Source organism: Ranitomeya variabilis, chromosome 8, assembly GCF_051348905.1.
Source record: "Ranitomeya variabilis isolate aRanVar5 chromosome 8, aRanVar5.hap1, whole genome shotgun sequence".
Taxonomy (NCBI): domain Eukaryota; kingdom Metazoa; phylum Chordata; class Amphibia; order Anura; family Dendrobatidae; genus Ranitomeya; species Ranitomeya variabilis.
Window position 1 is genome coordinate 183,909,142 of NC_135239.1, and position 19,533 is coordinate 183,928,674.

The following is a 19,533-nucleotide window of genomic DNA, read 5'->3' on the forward strand; positions in this document are numbered from 1 at the left end:
AACTTAGTGATCAGCGAACCTGTGGATGTTCGGGTTCATCATGAATGAGGTCCCAGTTACTTCTACAAAAACCGTTGCTATAATTAGTAATAGTACTTAAAAAATGTTTGGCCGGATTCGAGAGCTCGGCTTCCAGATTTTCAAGGCGCCGGTCGATATTGGACAGACGAGTGTCCATTTTATCGTTGAACGCCTTGAAACAGTTCTGGAAAACCGTGCTCAAATGCATAAATTCAGGCATGGCTGGCCTGTCCGAGGCCCGCTGGCGCTGTCGGGAATTCCCGAACGAAGGTGCGCCAGAGGCCTCGGGCAGGGGAACACCTGATGGACCGGCTGCCGGTTCTCCAGATGGTGGTGCAAGCCTGCTGTCGCTGTGGGAGGGCTGTGACGGGTCAGATGGCGATTCATGAAGGTCCGCTTCAGAGGGGCGAGCTCGCTCAAGGGTGCTGCTGTGTGTCCTGTGAAAAGATAAGGAAAAAATTAGTCTTCAATTAATAACCTATCACATACGCCAACTCCTGTAATAAAATTAACATTACATGACACATCAATACATTACAATCCCCTGTCTCTCAGTCTGTGTGGCCTATAATAAATTGCTGATTGTTATCGCCAGCTGACCATTACATCTGACGATAACAATCATGGACATACCTACGGCAGAAAATGACTGTTCCTTCCCGCTGCCAAAGCCAATGCATACCTCTGTCATCGTTTTAAAAAAAATTTTTTGTCAAAAAATCTTTCTTGATGCTGCCTATGCCGCAAAAATAGTATAAAATTTAAAGTCAAGAAAACATTTAAAAAAAATAAATAAATAAACACAGTGACTTTGCTGATCTGATCGCAGGAACTGCCATGACGTTAGGATCATGTGATCGAGACGTCATCATTATTCCTGCGATCAGAACTACCCTGACTCAGAACGTAACCTGTCATGGACTACAAGGACTCACTCTTAACCAAAAAAATTACTAATGGGCTATATACCATTCCACTAGGGAAAAAGGATGGCCATTATGCTACGCTGACTGCATGGATGGCCAATACACTATGTTCCTGGGAAATATACTATGTGGATACGTGGCTAGAACGTGTACTATGTGGCTGCGATATAGTGGCCTGGCAATATACTATGTGTATGCGCAATGTACGTGGCTGGGCAATGTACTATGTGGCTGTGCAATATGCTATGTGTCTGGGCAATGTACTATGTGGCTGTGCAATATGCTATTTGTCTGGGCAATGTACAATGTGGCTGTGCAATATGGTATGTGGACAAAATACTTACTGTCGGCGGCCAAGGACCGGTCTTAAGAACTGTAATGCCCTGTGGTACTTGTAGGGCACCGACTTGGCCGCAGCAGCACCGCTACGAGATTGCTCCTCATTCCTGAGCCCCTTATTGAAACGGTCCTTCTGGTCCTCAACTTTTTAACTGTGAATGTAAAGAAAAAAAAAAGGTTACATATTTAGCATTTTAAAAGGATAAAACAACCGTGTGCGATGCAAAGTTTAGGCGTTGATCGCATCACACACGGTTGTGTTTATCCTGGCAAGATGGGTCATAGCAGCGTATCAGCAATACTCACGAAAGTTGCCTTTGTCCTTCGCTGAGGCACTGTCAAAGCCATCCCACAGCGACTTTGCCACCTCTGCCCACAAATGCCTCAACACCACCTGGTCCATGTGCCGGGGGTCATGGCTGTCCCACAACGGGCCACGCTCCTGGATGCTGGAGATCAGGAGGTCCACATCGATTCCAGTGTCTCCTTGGTCCCGTTGTGAAACCTAGAAAAATTAGAAAACAAAACGGTTACAAATATGCAAATATTAACAACCACCAGCACCTGGCATGATAGGTACCTTTGCCCTATCCTTTGCCATTTGATGTATGTATATTGATGTTTTCTACACCTGTATTTTGGAATGTTTGTGTGCAGGGAGTTCAACTTTATGTTACCTTCCCCCAATACTTGCTGCCCTGAAAAGCTATAATGTAATTAAGCTTAGTAAACATCCCTAGTGAAACCAGGATGCTACTCAAATGTAATGTTCCTCACAGCAGGATGCTACTCAAAAAAAAAGATTAAAAAAAAAAAAAAATACTCACTGGCCGTCCTGACGCCACACCTTGGCACCGATCTCTCTGCTCCCGCTGTGTGCCTTCCCCCTCACTTGAAGAAGCCTGTAAAAATTGTATACAAAAATTATTGTCAATGCTACAAATGGCAGCGAATAGTAAGCAACTGGACATAATTACTCACTGCACTCCCCCGCGCCGATTGGCCATATGCTGATGAACTTGGCATTCTTGCAAGTTTGCTCTGTAATGAAAAAATGAGCAAAAAATCACATCCAAAGCTAACAATGCCACATACAATAAAATAGGCACAAAAAATTAAAACAACCACAATTGACTGAGTGATAGGATTATGCAAACTCAAAAAGCGACACCACAACGCCATACATTGCAAGAGAATACAATAGAAGAAACAATACAAGAATAGACCCAAAAAAAATTAAGCAAAAATAGACACCTATGTCCAAATTTTAAATATAAAAACTTACAAAAAAAAAAACCTTACAGGTAAAAAAAAAGGCACAATGAAATAGCAAACTAATGCACACCATACTTTACAATTGCAACAAGACATGATCCAAAACAACACCATCTGGTGACATCTACCACAGAAATACATCTGAAAAAGGCGATAAATACCATTCTAGATAATAAGCAATAAACATTACGGGACAACCGCTGTTACAAAATACAGCAACCCAAAAGATAAACCATAAAATAGAAAATAAAACACATGAACTTCAAAGAAAAAAAAGGGCCCCACCAAAAAAAAAAAACAAAAACCATTACTTGGCAATGCAAACAGTCAAGGAAGGAGATATATGCCATACGGAAAACGACGTAAAAAACCATCAGAGATAAAAAAAATAAAAAAAATCGAAAATACAATTGAAAATAGAATGGCATATAGCCGCACGGAACAATACAATACAAATGAAACATCATAAATGTAGCCCCCCCACCAGCAAGAAAAGACACTCAAGGAAAGAAAAAAAAATGCCAACAGCATAATAAAACACAGCAAGACATGAGCCAAGAAAACGCCATACGGTTACCCCCAACAATAGAAACCAGAAAAAGACATGCACCAGAAATTTAACAAGAAAAAATCAGCCAAAAAAAAGACATTGAACAACCGCATGACACCAGAACAACCCAAAAGCAATCCAAAACCAAGCAAGGCCGAAGACAAGAAACACCAGCATATAACGCCACAAGTACATCAGAACCAGATAAAAACACAATTTTTCAATAACAACCCACAGTGCCATAACCGTACAATAGCACAGACCAAACATTGCACAAATTAATCAAAATCAAGAAATAAAACACAGAATAAAAAAAAAAAGAAAGAGAAATTAATATACTTACAGTTTTTGAAAGCAGATTGATTCTCTCTCTGTCTTCTCTGATCCTCTCTCTGTAGCCTTGTGAAAGACAATGGCAACCCCCCTTTTTTTTAGATATACAGTGGGGCAAAAAAGTATTTAGTCAGTCAGCAATAGTGCAAGTTCCACCACTTAAAAAGATGAGAGGCGTCTGTAATTTACATCATAGGTAGACCTCAACTATGGGAGACAAACTGAGAAAAAAAAATCCAGAAAATCACATTGTCTGTTTTTTTATCATTTTATTTGTATTTTATGGTGGAAAATAAGTATTTGGTCAGAAACAAAATTTCATCTCAATACTATGTAATCTATCCTTTGTTGGCAATGACAGAGGTCAAACGTTTTCTGTAAGTCTTCACAAGGTTGCCACACACTGTTGTTGGTATGTTGGCCCATTCCTCCATGCAGATCTCCTCTAGAGCAGTGATGTTTTTGGCTTTTCGCTTGGCAACACGGACTTTCAACTCCCTCCAAAGGTTTTCTATAGGGTTGAGATCTGGAGACTGGCTAGGCCACTCCATGACCTTGAAATGCTTCTTACGAAGCCACTCCTTCGTTGCCCTGGCGGTGTGCTTTGGATCATTGTCATGTTGAAAGACCCAGCCACGTTTCATCTTCAATGCCCTTGCTGATGGAAGGAGGTTTGCACTCAAAATCTCACGAAACATGGCCCCATTCATTCTTTCATGTACCCGGATCAGTCGTCCTGGCCCCTTTGCAGAGAAACAGCCCCAAAGCATGATGTTTCCACCACCATGCTTTACAGTAGGTATGGTGTTTGATGGATGCAACTCAGTATTCTTTTTCCTCCAAACACGACAAGTTGTGTTTCTACCAAACAGTTCCAGTTTGGTTTCATCAGACCATAGGACATTCTCCCAAAACTCCTCTGGATCATCCAAATGCTCTCTAGCAAGCTTCAGACGGGCCCGGACATGTACTGGCTTAAGCAGTGGGACACGTCTGGCACTGCAGGATCTGAGTCCATGGTGGCGTAGTGTGTTACTTATGGTAGGCCTTGTTACATTGGTCCCAGCTCTCTGCAGTTCATTCACTAGGTCCCCCCGCGTGGTTCTGGGATTTTTGCTCACCGTTCTTGTGATCATTCTGACCCCACGGGGTGGGATTTTCCGTGGAGCCCCAGATCGAGGGAGATTATCAGTGGTCTTGTATGTCTTCCATTTTCTAATTATTGCTCCCACTGTTGATTTCTTCACTCCAAGCTGGTTGGCTATTGCAGATTCAGTCTTCCCAGCCTGGTGCAGGGCTACAATTTTGTTTCTGGTGTCCTTTGACAGCTCTTTGGTCTTCACCATAGTGGAGTTTGGAGTCAGACTGTTTGAGGGTGTGCACAGGTGTCTTTTTATACTGATAACAAGTTTAAACAGGTGCCATTACTACAGGTAATGAGTGGAGGAAAGAGGAGACTCTTAAAGAAGAAGTTACAGGTCTGTGAGAGCCAGAAATCTTCATTGTTTGTTTTTGACCAAATACTTATTTTCCACCATAAAATGCAAATAAAATGATAAAAAAACAGACAATGTGATTTTCTGGATTTTTTTTTCTCAGTTTGTCTCCCATAGTTGAGGTCTACCTATGATGTAAATTACAGACGCCTCTCATCTTTTTAAGTGGTGGAACTTGCACTATTGCTGACTGACTAAATACTTTTGCCCCACTGTATATATAGGGTTTTTTTAGTGTCTAGACAATGTTTTGCATTTTTTATTGGAAAACGCATGCGTCGTACAACGCACCACAACGCAAGTACTTGCGTCGTCTGCGTTGTCAATACAATTCAATGGGGAAAAAGGCGCATCGACGACGCAAACACGACGCAAACACGACGCATGCGTTTTTTAAAAGGTCGGCGCCGCCCGAAAAATGCAACATGTTGCGTTTGCCGTGCCCTGACAGGTGCGCCCTAACGCCGCATGCGGCGTACAACGCACCACAACGCATGACAACGCATGTACATGCGGCCCTATGCGGCGCCAATGTTAAAGATAGGGCCGCACAACACATGCGTTTTGTTGCGGCGGCGACGCTGCGGCGCACACCGCAAATGTGAACGTAGCCTTACAGACTTTAGAGTGACTTATCAGATTGCCCCACCTTAGCAACTACGTGATCATGTAAATATTCAAAGAACATATATGTTTATATAAGGATGGAGACATGTCGCTATCCGTCTCTCCAATATTTTTTTTTAAGAAAATCAGGAGTAGATTACTCCATATAACAACCTACATAGGAATACCAAGGTATTCACTGCCCCACTCACGCAAATAGTAAAATACATTTTTATTAAGTATAGTTTAAAGAAAATATATATTATGCAGCAAGTGCGCATGTTGTGAATTTGGTTTTTGGGCTCCCCCGGTGGTCACTGGTGGTACTGGACTTGTGTGCTTCACTTTCTCTGTTCACCTGTTTCCATCAGGATATGGGAGTATCCTATTTAGCCTTGCTGCTCAGTTATTCTAGTGCCGGCCATCAATGTAACCAGAGCCTTTCTGTTGCATGTTCCTGCTTCTAGACTACTATCAGCTAAGTTGGACTCTTAGTCCTAAGTTTGTTTTGCATTTTTGTTCCAGTTCACAGTTATGTTATTTTTCTGTAGCTGGATGCTCTTGTGGGCCGAAATTGCCACTCCGGTGTCATGAGTTGACACATGAGTCTTAAAGTAATTTCGGGATGGTATTTTAATAGGGTTTTCAGCTGACCGTGAAGTTCCCTATTGTATCTTCTTGCTATCTAGTAAGCGGACCTCGCTTTGCTGAACCTACCTTCATACTGCGTATGTCTTTTCCTCTGAACTCACCGTCAATATATGTGGGGGGCTTCTGTCTCCTTTTTGGGGGAATTTCCCTAGAGGTAAGCCAGGTCTGTCTTTTTCTCTATTAGGGTTAGTTAGTCCTCCGGCTGGCGCTGGGCGTCTAGGGATAAAACGTAGGTACGCCACCCGGCCACTGTTAGTTGTGTGGTAGGTTTAGCTCACGGTCAGCTCGAGATTCCATCACCCAGGAGCTAGTCTGTAGTTTAAGTTCTCTGACGTTTCCTTGCCATTGGGAACCATGACAGTATGGCCGGCCAAGGGTTAAAACCGTTGGCAGAAGAAAGGAGAGAAAAAGAAGTCTGCAGATTTTTTTTTTTTTTTCTTCTGAGCTTGCTTTTTAGTTGACTCAGTTGCATTTCTGCTCTAATTGCAGCCTTTGTCTCTCTCTCTCCTAATCCTTGAATGGCTCTGATCTCACCTGATTAAAATGGATCCTCAGAGTTTGGCTACAGGTTTGAATAATCTTGCTATGAAGGTTTTAAATTTACAGGATTTTGTTATTCATGCTCCTATATCTGAACCTAGAATTCCTATACCAGAATTTTTCTCCGGGGATAGATCTCGTTTCCTGAATTTCAAAAATAATTGTAAATTATTTCTTTCCCTGAGATCTCGCTCCGCTGGAGATCCCGCACAGCAGGTTAAGATAGTAATTTCCTTGCTGCGGGGTGACCCTCAAAACTGGGCATTTGCATTGGCACCCGGGAATCCTGCGTTGCTCAATGTGGATGCGTTTTTTCTGGCTTTGGGATTGCTTTATGAGGAACCTAACTTAGAGATTCAGGCTGAAAAAGCCTTGATGGCCCTATCTCAAGGGCAAGATGAAGCTGAGGTATACTGCCAAAAATTTCGTAAATGGTCTGTGCTTACTCAGTGGAATGAGTGCGCCCTGGCGGCGAATTTCAGAGAGGGTCTCTCTGATGCCATTAACCCCTTAAGCCCGTATGACGTACTATACCGTCGAGGTGGGGTGGGCCTTAATTCCCGGTGACGGGATAGTACGTCATACGCGATCGGCCGCGCTCACGGGGGGAGCGCGGCCGATCGCGGCCGGGTGTCGGCTGCATATCGCAGCTGACATCCGGCACTATGTGCCAGGAGCGGTCACGGACCGCCCCCGGCACATTAACCCCCGGCACACCGCGATCAAACATGATCGCGGTGTACCGGCGGTACAGAGAAGCATCGCGCAGGGAGGGGGCTCCCTGCGTGCTTCCCTGAGACGATCGGTACAAGGTGATGTACTCACCTCGTACCGAACGTCTTCTCCCTGCAGGCCCCGGATCCAAAATGGCCGAGGGGCTGTATCCGGGTCCTGCAGGGAGCACTTCCGGGTCGGAGCAGGCTGCAGATGAAAGCTGCAGCCTGCTCCGATGAAAGTATGATCGCGGATCTGATAGAGTGCTGTGCACACTATCAGATCTGCGATCTGTGATGTCCCCCCCTGGGACAAAGTAAAAAAGTAAAAAAAAAAATTTCCACATGTGTAAAAAAAAAAAAAAAAAAAAAAATTCCTAAATAAATAATAATAAAAAAAAAAATATTATTCCCATAAATACATTTCTTTATCTAAAAAAACCAAACAAAAACAATAAAAGTACACATATTTAGTATCGCCGCGTCCGTAACGACCCAACCTATAAAACTGGCCCACTAGTTAACCCCTTCAGTAAACACCGTAAGAAAAAAAAAAAAAAAACGAGGCAAAAAACAATGCTTTATTACCATACCGCCGAACAAAAAGTGGAATAACACGCGATCAAAAAGACGGATATAAATAACCATGTTACCGCTGAAAACGTCATCTTGTCCCGCAAAAAACGAGCCGCCATACAGCATCATCAGCAAAAAAATAAAAAAGTTATAGTCCTCAGAATAAAGCGATGCCAAAATAATTATTTTTTCTATAAAATAGTTTTTATCGTATAAAAGCGTCAAAACATAAAAAAATGATATAAATGAGGTATCGCTGTAATCGTACTGACCCGACGAATAAAACTGCTTTATCAATTTTACCAAGCGCAGAACGGTATAAACGCCTCTCCCAAAAGAAATTCATGAATAGCTGGTTTTTGGTTATTCTGCCTCACAAAAAAATCGGAATAAAAAGTGATAAAAAATGGTCACGTGTCCGAAAATGTTACCAATAAAAACGTCAACTCGTCCCGCAAAAAACAAGACCTCACATGACTCTGTGGACCAAAATGTGGAAAAATTATAGGTCTCAAAATGTGGAGACGCAAAAACTTTTTTGCTATAAAAAGCGTCTTTTAGTCTGGTTTCACACTTGCGTTTTTATCTGCATGCGTTTTTTTAAAAAACCGCATGTGTGAAAAAATGCATGTAAACGCGGTAAAACGCATGCGTTTTTATAGAAAAACACAAGAAAAAAACAAAAAACCCTAACCCTACCCCTAACCCTACCCCTAACCTGAAATACGTGGCACTGAAATACGTGGCACTGAAATATACGTTTATATACGTATATACGTATATAAGTGCCACGATATTTCAGTGGCCACGTATATAAGTGCCACGTATATAAGTGCCACGTATATAAGTGCCACGTATATAAGTGCCACGTATTTAAGTGCCACGTATTTAAGTGCCACGTATTTAAGTGCCACGTATTTAAGTGCCACGTATTTAAGTGCCACGTATTTAAGTGCCACGTATTTCAGTGCCACGTATTTACGTGCCACGTATTTACGTGCCACGTATTTACGTGCCACGTATTTTTCAGTGCCTGAAATACGTGGCACTGAAATATCGTGGCACTGAAATATCGTGGCACTGAAATATCGTGGCACTGAAGTATTTACGTGCCACGTATTTTTCAGTGCCTGAAATACGTGGCACTGAAATACGTGGCACTGAAATACGTGGCACTGAAATATCGTGGCACTTAAATACGTGGCACTTAAATACGTGGCACTTAAATACGTGGCACTTAAATACGTGGCTCTTAAATACATGGCACTTATATACGTGGCACTTATATACGTGGCACTTATGACTGTCAGAAAATGTTCAGTAAACGGTTAGGGGTGAGGTTAGGGGTAGGGTTTCAGGTAGAATTGGGGAGTTTCCACTGTTCAGGCACATCAGGGGCTCTCCAAACGCGACATGGCGTCCAATCTCAATTCCAGCCAATTCTGCGTTGAAAAAGTAAAACAGTGCTCCTTCCCTTCCGAGCTCTCCCGTGCGTCCAAAAAGGGGTTTACCCCAACATATGGGGTATCAGCGTACTAGGGACAAATTGAACAACAACTTCTGGGGTCCAAGTTCTCTTGTTATCCTTGGGAAAATAAAAATTTGGGGGGCTAAAAATCATTTTTGTGGGGAAAAAAATATGTTTTATTTTCACGGCTCTGCGTTGTAAACTGTAGTGAAACACTTGGGGGTTCAAAGTTCTCACAACACATCTAGATAAGTTCCTTGGGAGGTCTAGTTTCCAATATGGGGTCACTTGTGGGGGGTTTGTACTGTTTGGGTACATCAGGGGCTCTGCAAATGCAACGTGACGCCTGCAGACCAATCCATTTAAGTCTGCATTCCAAATGGCGCTCCTTCCCTTCCGAGCTCTGTCATGCGCCCAAACAGTGGTTCCCCCCCACATAGGGGGTATCAGCGTACTCAGGACAAATTGGACAACAACTTTTAGGGTCCAATTTATCCTGATACCCTTGTGAAAATACAAAACTGGGGGCTAAATTTCATTTTTGTGAAAAAAAAAAAATATATTTTCACGGCTCTGCGTTATAAACTGTAGTGAAACACTTGGGGGTTCAAAGTTCTCACAACACATCTAGATAAGTTCCTTGGGGGGTCTAGTTTCCAATATGGGGTCACTTGTGGTGGGTTTGTACTGTTTGGGTACATCAGGGGCTCTGCAAATGCAACGTGACGCCTGCAGACCAATCCATTTAAGTCTGCATTCCAAATGGCGCTCCTTCCCTTCCGAGCTCTGTCATGCGCCCAAACAGTGGTTCCCCCCCACATAGGGGGTATCAGCGTACTCAGAACAAATTGGACAACAACTTTTAGGGTCCAATTTATCCTGATACCCTTGTGAAAATACAAAACTGGGGGCTAAATTTCATTTTTGTGAAAAAAAAAAAAAAATTATTTTCACGGCTCTGCGTTATAAACTGTAGTGAAACACTTGGGGGTTCAAAGTTCTCACAACACATCTAGATAAGTTCCTTGGGGGGTCTAGTTTCCAATATGGGGTCACTTGTGGGGGGTTTGTACTGTTTGGGTACATCAGGGGCTCTGCAAATGCAACGTGACGCCTGCAGACCAATCCATTTAAGTCTGCATTCCAAATGGCGCTCCTTCCCTTCCGAGCTCTGTCATGCGCCCAAACAGTGGTCCCCCCCACAAATGGGGTATCAGCGTACTCCAGACAAATTGGACAACAACTTTTGGGGTCCAATTTATCCTGATACCCTTGTGAAAATACAAAACTGGGGGCTAAAAAATCATTTTTGTGAAAAAAAAATAATTTTTATTTTCACGGCTCTGCGTTATAAACTGTAGTGAAACACTTGGGGGTTCAAAGCTCTCAAAACACATCTAGATAAGTTCCTTAGGGGGTCTACTTTCCAAAATGGTGTCACTTGTGGGGGGGTTTAATGTTTAGGCACATCAGGGGCTCTCCAAACGCAACATGGCATCCCATCTTAATTCCAGTCAATTTTGCATTGAAAAGTAAAATAGCGCTTCTTCCCTTCTGAGCTCTGCTTTGCGCCCAAACAATGGTTTACACCCACATATGGGGTATCGTCGTACTCAGGACAAATTGCACAACAACTTTTGTGGTCTTATTTCTTCTCTTACCCTTGGGGAAATAAAAAAATGGGGGTGAAAAGATCATTTTTGTGAAAAAATATGATTTTTTATTTTTACGGCTCTGCATTATAAACTTCTGTGAAGCACTTGTTGGGTCAAAGTGCTCAACACACATCTAGATAAGTTCCTTAAGGGGTCTACTTTCCAAAATGGTGTCACTCGTGGGGGGTTTCAATGTTTAGGCACATTAGGGGCTCTCCAAACGCAACATGGCGTCCCATCTCAATTCCAGTCAATTTTGCATTGAAAAGTCAAATGGCGCTCCTTCCCTTCTGAGCTCTGCCCTGCGCCCAAACAATGGTTTACACCCACATATGGGGTATCAGTGTACTCAGGACAAATTGCACAACAATTTTTGGGGTCCAATTTCTTCTCTTACCCTTGGGAAAATAAAAAATTGGGGGTGAAAAGATCATTTTTGTGAAAAAATATGATTTTTTATTTTTATGGCTCTGCATTATAAACTTCTGTAAAGCACTTGTTGGGTCAAAGTGCTCACCACACATCTAGATAAGTTCCTTAGGGGGTCTACTTTCCAAAATGGTGTCACTTGTTAGGGGTTTCAATGTTTAGGCACATCAGGGGCTCTCCAAATGCAACATGGCGTCCCATCTCAATTCCAGTCAATTTTGCATTGAAAAGTCAAATGGCGCTCCTTTGCTTCCAAGCTCTGCCATGCGCCCAAACTGTGGTTTACCCCCACATATGGGGTATCAGCGTACTCAGGACAAATTGTACAACAACTTTTGGGGTCTATTTTCTCCTGTTACCCTTGGTAAAATAAAACAAATTGGAGCTGAAATAAATTTTGTGTGAAAAAAAGTTAAATGTTCATTTTTATTTAAACATTCCAAAAATTCCTGTGAAACACCTGAAGGGTTAATAAACTTCTTGAAAGTGGTTTTGAGTACCTTGAGGGGTGCAGTTTTTAGAATGGTGTCACACTTGGGTATTTTCTATCATATAGACCCGTCAAAATGACTTCAAATGAGATGTGGTCCCTAAAAAAAAATGGTGTTGTAAAAATGAGAAATTGCTGGTCAACTTTTAACCCTTATAACTCCGTCACAAAAAAAAATTTTGGTTCCAAAATTGTGCTGATGTAAAGTAGACATGTGGGAAATGTTATTTATTAAGTATTTTGTGTGACATATGTCTGTGATTTAAGGGCATAAAAATTCAAAGTTGGAAAATTGCGAAATTTCAAAATTTTCGCCAAATATTCATTTTTTTCACAAATAAACGCAAGTTATATCGAAGAAATTTTACCACTAACATGAAGTACAATATGTCACGAGAAAACAATGTCAGAATCGCCAAGATCCGTTGAAGCGTTCCAGAGTTATAGCCTCATAAAGGGACAGTGGTCAGAATTGTAAAAATTGGCCTGGTCATTAACGTGCAAACCACCCTCGGGGCTTAAGGGGTTAAAGATGTTATGGTGGGGTTCCCTGCACCTACAGGTCTGAATGAGTCCATGACAATGGCTATTCGGATTGATCGGCGTTTGCGGGAGCGCAAACCTGTGCACCATTTGGCGGTGTCTTCTGAGAAGGCTCCAGAAAATATGCAATGTGATAGAATTCTGTCCAGAAGCGAACGGCAGAATTTTAGGCGAAAGAATGGGTTGTGCTTCTATTGTGGTGATTCAACTCATGTTATATCAGCATGCTCTAAACGTACAAAAAAGGTTGATAAGTCTATTTCAATTTGCACTTTACAGTCTAAGTTTATTCTGTCTGTGACCTTGATTTGTTCATTATCGTCAATTACCGCGGATGCCTATGTCGACTCTGGCGCCGCTTTGAGTCTAATTAGGATTGGTCCTTTGCCAGGCGCTTTGGGTTTGATCTAGAGCCTCTGGAAGTTCCTATACCTCTGAAGGGTATTGACTCTACACCATTGGCTAGTAATAAACCACAATACTGGACACAAGTGACTATGCGTATGAATCCAGACCATCAGGAGATGATTCGCTTCCTTGTGTTGTACAATCTACATGACGTTTTGGTGCTCGGATTACCATGGTTACAATCTCATAACCCAGTCCTTGACTGGAAAGCTATGTCTGTGTTAAGCTGGGGATGTCAGGGGGCTCATGGGGACGTACCTTTGGTTTCCATTTCGTCATCTATTCCCTCTGAGATTCCGGAATTTTTGTCTGATTATCGTGATGTTTTTGAGGAGCCTAAACTTGGTTCACTACCTCCTCACAGAGATTGCGATTGTACCATAGATCTGATTCCGGGCAGTAAATTTCCAAAGGGTCGTTTATTTAATCTATCTGTACCTGAACATGCTGCTATGCGAGAATATATTAAGGAGTCCCTGGAAAAGGGACATATTCGTCCTTCTTCATCTCCCTTAGGAGCCGGTTTTTTCTTTGTATCTAAAAAAGATGGCTCTTTGAGGCCGTGTATTGATTATCGACTCTTGAATAAAATTACAGTCAAATATCAGTATCCTCTGCCACTGCTGACTGATTTGTTTGCTCGAAATAAAGGGGGCTAAGTGGTTCTCTAAGATTGATCTCCGTGGGGCGTATAATTTGGTGCGAATTAAGCAGGGGGATGAGTGGAAAACCGCATTTAATACGCCCGAGGGCCATTTTGAGTATTTAGTAATGCCTTTTGGTCTTTCAAATGCCCCTTCAGTCTTTCAGTCCTTTATGCATGACATTTTCCGTGAATATTTGGATAAATTTATGATCGTGTATCTGGATGATATTTTGATTTTTTCGGATGACTGGGATTCTCATGTCCAACAGGTCAGGAGGGTTTTTCAGGTTTTGCAGGCTAATTCCTTGTGTGTGAAGGGTTCTAAGTGTATTTTTGGGGTTCAAAAGATTTCTTTTTTGGGGTACATTTTTTCCCCCTCTTCCATTGAGATGGATCCTGTCAAGGTTCGGGCTATTTGTGATTGGACGCAACCTTCTTCTCTTAAGAGCCTTCAGAAATTTTTGGGCTTTGCTAATTTTTATCGTCGATTTATAACTGGTTTTTCTGATGTTGCTAAACCTTTGACTGATTTGACCAAAAAGGGTGCTGATGTTGCTGATTGGTCCCCTGCTGCTGTGGAGGCCTTTCGGGAGCTTAAGCGCCGCTTTTCTTCCGCCCCTGTGTTGCGTCAGCCTGATGTTACTCTTCCTTTTCAGGTTGAGGTCGATGCTTCCGAGATCGGAGCTGGGGCGGTCTTGTCGCAGAAAAGTTCCGACTGCTCCGTGATGAGACCTTGTGCGTTCTTTTCTCGAAAATTTTCGCCCGCCGAGCGAAATTATGATATTAGTAATCGGGAGCTTTTGGCTATGAAGTGGGCTTTTGAGGAGTGGCGTCATTGGCTTGAGGGGGCTAGACATCAAGTGGTGGTATTGACCGATCACAAGAATTTGATTTATCTTGAGTCTGCCAGGCGCCTGAATCCTAGACAGGCGCGCTGGTCGTTGTTTTTCTCTCGGTTTAATTTTGTGGTCTCATACTTACCAGGTTCTAAAAATGTGAAGGCGGATGCCCTTTCTAGGAGTTTTGAGCCTGATTCCCCTGGTGATTCTGAACCTACAGGTATCCTTAAGGATGGGGTGATATTATCTGCTGTTTCCCCAGACCTGCGACGGGCTTTGCAGGAGTTTCAGGCGGATAGACCTGATCGTTGCCCGCCTGGTAGACTGTTTGTTCCTGATGATTGGACCAGTAGAGTCATCTCGGAGGTTCATTCTTCTGTGTTGGCAGGTCATCCCGGGATCTTTGGTACCAGGGATTTGGTGGCTAGGTCCTTCTGGTGGCCTTCCCTGTCTCGAGATGTACGAGTTTTTGTGCAGTCTTGTGATGTTTGTGCTCGGGCCAAACCTTGTTGTTTTCGGGCCAGCGGATTCCCGAGGAGGCCTTGGACTCACATCTCTATGGATTTTATTTCTGATCTCCCTGTTTCTCAGAAAATGTCTGTCATCTGGGTGGTGTGTGACCGTTTTTCAAAGATGGTCCATTTGGTGCCCTTGCCTAAGTTACCTTCCTCATCCGAGTTGGTTCCTCTGTTTTTTCAAAATGTGGTTCGCTTGCATGGTATTCCGGAGAATATCGTTTCTGACAGGGGGACCCAGTTCGTGTCTAGATTTTGGCGGGCGTTCTGTGCTAGGATGGGCATTGATTTGTCTTTTTCGTCTGCGTTCCATCCTCAGACTAATGGCCAGACTGAGCGAACTAATCAGACCTTGGAGACTTATTTGAGGTGTTTTGTGTCTGCGGATCAGGATGACTGGGTTGCCTTTTTGCCGTTGGCGGAGTTTGCCCTCAATAATCGGGCTAGTTCTGCCACTTTGGTTTCTCCTTTCTTTTGCAATGCGGGGTTTCATCCTTGTTTTTCTTCCGGTCAGGTGGAGTCTTCGGATTGTCCTGGAGTGGATACTGTGGTGGATAAGTTGCATCGGATTTGGGGACAGGTGGTGGACAATTTGGAGTTGTCCCAGGAGAAGACTCGGCTTTTTGCTAACCGCCGTCGTTGTGTTGGTCCTCGTCTTCGTGTTGGGGACTTGGTGTGGTTGTCTTCTCGTTTTGTCCCTATGAGGGTTTCTTCTCCTAAGTTTAAGCCTCGGTTCATCGGCCCGTATAAGATTTTGGAGATTCTTAACCCCGTGTCCTTTCGATTGGACCTCCCAGCATCTTTTTCTATCCATAATGTCTTCCATCGGTCATTATTGCGCAGGTATGAGGTACCGGTTGTGCCTTCCGTTGAGCCTCCCGCTCCGGTGTTGGTTGAGGGTGAATTGGAGTACGTTGTGGAGAAGATCTTGGACTCCCGTGTTTCCAGACGGAAACTTCAGTATCTGGTCAAGTGGAAGGGCTACGGTCAAGAGGATAATTCTTGGGTGACAGCCTCTGATGTTCATGCCTCTGATTTGGTCCGTGCCTTTCATAGGGCTCATCCTGATCGCCCTGGTGGTTCTTGTGAGGGTTCGGTGCCCCCTCCTTGAGGGGGGGGTACTGTTGTGAATTTGGTTTTTGGGCTCCCCCGGTGGTCACTGGTGGTACTGGACTTGTGTGCTTCACTTTCCCTGTTCACCTGTTTCCATCAGGATATGGGAGTATCCTATTTAGCCTTGCTGCTCAGTTATTCTAGTGCCGGCCATCAATGTAACCAGAGCCTTTCTGTTGCATGTTCCTGCTTCTAGACTACTATCAGCTAAGTTGGACTCTTAGTCCTAAGTTTGTTTTGCATTTTTGTTCCAGTTCACAGTTATGTTATTTTTCTGTAGCTGGAAGCTCTTGTGGGCCGAAATTGCCACTCCGGTGTCATGAGTTGACACATGAGTCTTAAAGTAATTTCGGGATGGTATTTTAATAGGGTTTTCAGCTGACCGTGAAGTTCCCTATTGTATCTTCTTGCTATCTAGTAAGCGGACCTCGCTTTGCTGAACCTACCTTCATACTGCGTATGTCTTTTCCTCTGAACTCACCGTCAATATATGTGGGGGGCTTCTGTCTCCTTTTTGGGGGAATTTCCCTAGAGGTAAGCCAGGTCTGTCTTTTCCTCTATTAGGGTTAGTTAGTCCTCCGGCTGGCGCTGGGCGTCTAGGGATAAAACGTAGGTACGCCACCCGGCCACTGTTAGTTGTGTGGTAGGTTTAGCTCACGGTCAGCTCGAGATTCCATCACCCAGGAGCTAGTCTGTAGTTTAAGTTCTCTGACGTTTCCTTGCCATTGGGAACCATGACATGCGCATATGTGAGGAATTTAAATGAAGACAATTGAAGCATGGCAAAAGTTTAAAAAAAAAGTGCTTAAAAATATAAAAAAAAAAATAATAAAAGGTCAAAGCACCCCCTTTCGCCCCATTCAAAATAAAACAATAAAATTAAAGTCAAACCTACACATATTTGGTATCAATCTGTTCAGAATTGCCCGATCTATAAAAAAAAAAGGATTAATCTGATCGCTAAACGGTGTAGCGAGAAAAAAGTAAAAACGCCAAAATTTTATTTTTTTGGTTGCCGTGACATTGCATTAAAATACAATAACGGGCGATCAAAAAATCATATCTCAACCAAAATGGTATCATTAAAAACGCCAGCTCAGCACACAAAAAATAAACCCTCACCAACCCTAGATCACTAAATATGGAGACGCTATGGGTATTGGAAAATTGCGCATTTTTAAAATTTTCTTTTTTTGCAATTTCACCGCACTTGGAACTTTATTCCCTTTTTCTAGCACACGACATGGTAAAACCAATGATGTCTTTCAAAAGTACAACTCGTCCCGCAAAAAACAAGCCCTCACATGGCCATATTGACGGAAAAATAAAAACGTTATGGCTCTAGGAAGGAGGGGAGTGAAAAACGAAAACGCAAATCCAAAAAAAAGCTCCGGGCGTGAAGGGGTTAAACATTTTTGTTGCCTGATTTGTGTGTGATGCATCTCACTAAATAGTTGATGGTGAAGTGAAATAAGAAAACTATAGCCATATAATTTTTTCAGTTGCTGTTCCACCCTTAAAAAAATGTAGTAAAAATAAATTGAAACGTCGCATGTACGCCGAAATGGTATCCATAAAAATGAAAGCTCAGGTCTGCAGTTACAGGTCTCAGAAAATGTTGTCAAAAACTAAATATTTTATTTAAAAATTCTAAAAAAAATAACTGACCCACAATTATCTGGAATAAAATCTATATTTTTATGATATTAGTTTTGTTGTAAGTCTTGGTTTATACTAATCCAGTAATATAGTGAATATACTTCCTTTTAACTGACCCACAAAATAATAATGCCAGGCCATTTTTGCGAAATAATGAATGCTATAATGAATTGCGTTTTTTTTTTTTCAACATTTTACCGCTTTTGGAATTTTTTTCCCCATTTTTCAGTATATGGTAAAGTGAAAGGTGTAATTCAAAACCACAACTTGATCTGCAAAAAATCAAGTCCTCAGATGACCATAGAGACCAAGAAATTAACCCCTTCATGACCCAGCCTATTTTGACCTTAATGATCTGGCCGTTTTTTGCAATTCTGACCAGTGTCCATTTATGAGGTAATAACTCAGGAACGCTTTAACAGATCTTAGCGATTCTGAGAATGTTTTTTTCGTGACATATTGGGCTTCATGTTAGTGGTAAATTTAGGTCGATAATTTTTGTGTTTTTTGTGAAAAAAACGGAAATTTGGCGAAAATTTTGAAAATTTCGCAATTTTCACAATTTTAATTTTTATTCTGTTAAACCAGAGAGTTGTGTGAAACAAAATAGTTAATAAATAACATTTACTACATGTCTACTTTACATCAGCACAATTTTGGAAACAACATTTTTTTTTGCTAGGAAGTTATAAGGGTTAAAAGTTGACTAGTGATTTCTCATTTTTAAAGCAAAATTTACAAAACCATATTTTTTTTAGGGACCACCTTACATTTGAAGTCAGTTTGAGGGGTCTATATGGCTGAAAATATCCAAAAGTGACACCATTCTAAAAACTGCACCCCTCAAGGTGCTCAAAACCACATTCAAGAAGTGTATTAACCCTTCAGGTGTTTCACAGAAGCAACATGGAAGGGAGAAATTAACATTTTACGTTTTAGTCACAAAAATGATCTTTTTGCAACAATTTTTTTATTTTCCCAAGAGTAAAAAGTTGTTGTCCAATTTGTTCTGAGTACACTGAAACCCCATATGTGGGGGGAACCACTGTTTGGGTGCACGACAGGGCTCGGAAAGGAAGGAGCGCCATTTGACTTTTTGAATGAAAAATTTGCTCCAATCTTTAGCGGACACCATGTCGCGTTTGGAGAGCCCCTGTGTGCCTAAACATTGGAGCTCCCCCACAAATGACCCCATTATGGAAACTAGACCTCCCCAAAGAACTTATCTAGAAGCATAGTGAGCACTTTGAACCCCCAGGTGCTTCATAAATTGATCCATAAAAATGAAAAAGTACTTTTTTTTTCGCAAAAAAAATCTTTTAGCCTCAATTTTTTCATTTTTACATGGGCAACAGGAAAACATGAATCCTAAAATTTGTTGGGCAATTTCTCCTGAGTACACCAATACCTTACATGTGGTGGTAAACCACTGTTTGGGCACATGGTAAGGCTCGGAAGGGAAGGAGTCCCATTTGACTTTTTGAGTGAAAAATTAGCTCCGATCGTTAGCGGACACCATGTCGCGTTTGGAGAGCCCCTGTGTGCCTAAACATTGGAGCCCCCCCACAAGTGAGCCCCTTTTGGAAACTAGACCTCCCAAGGAACTAATCTAGATGTGTTGTGAGCACTTTGAACCCGCAAGTGCTTCACAGAAGTTTATAACGCAGAGCCATGAAAAGAAAAAATCATTTTGTTTCCTCAAAAAATGACATTTTAGCCCGCAATTTTTTTTATTTTCACAA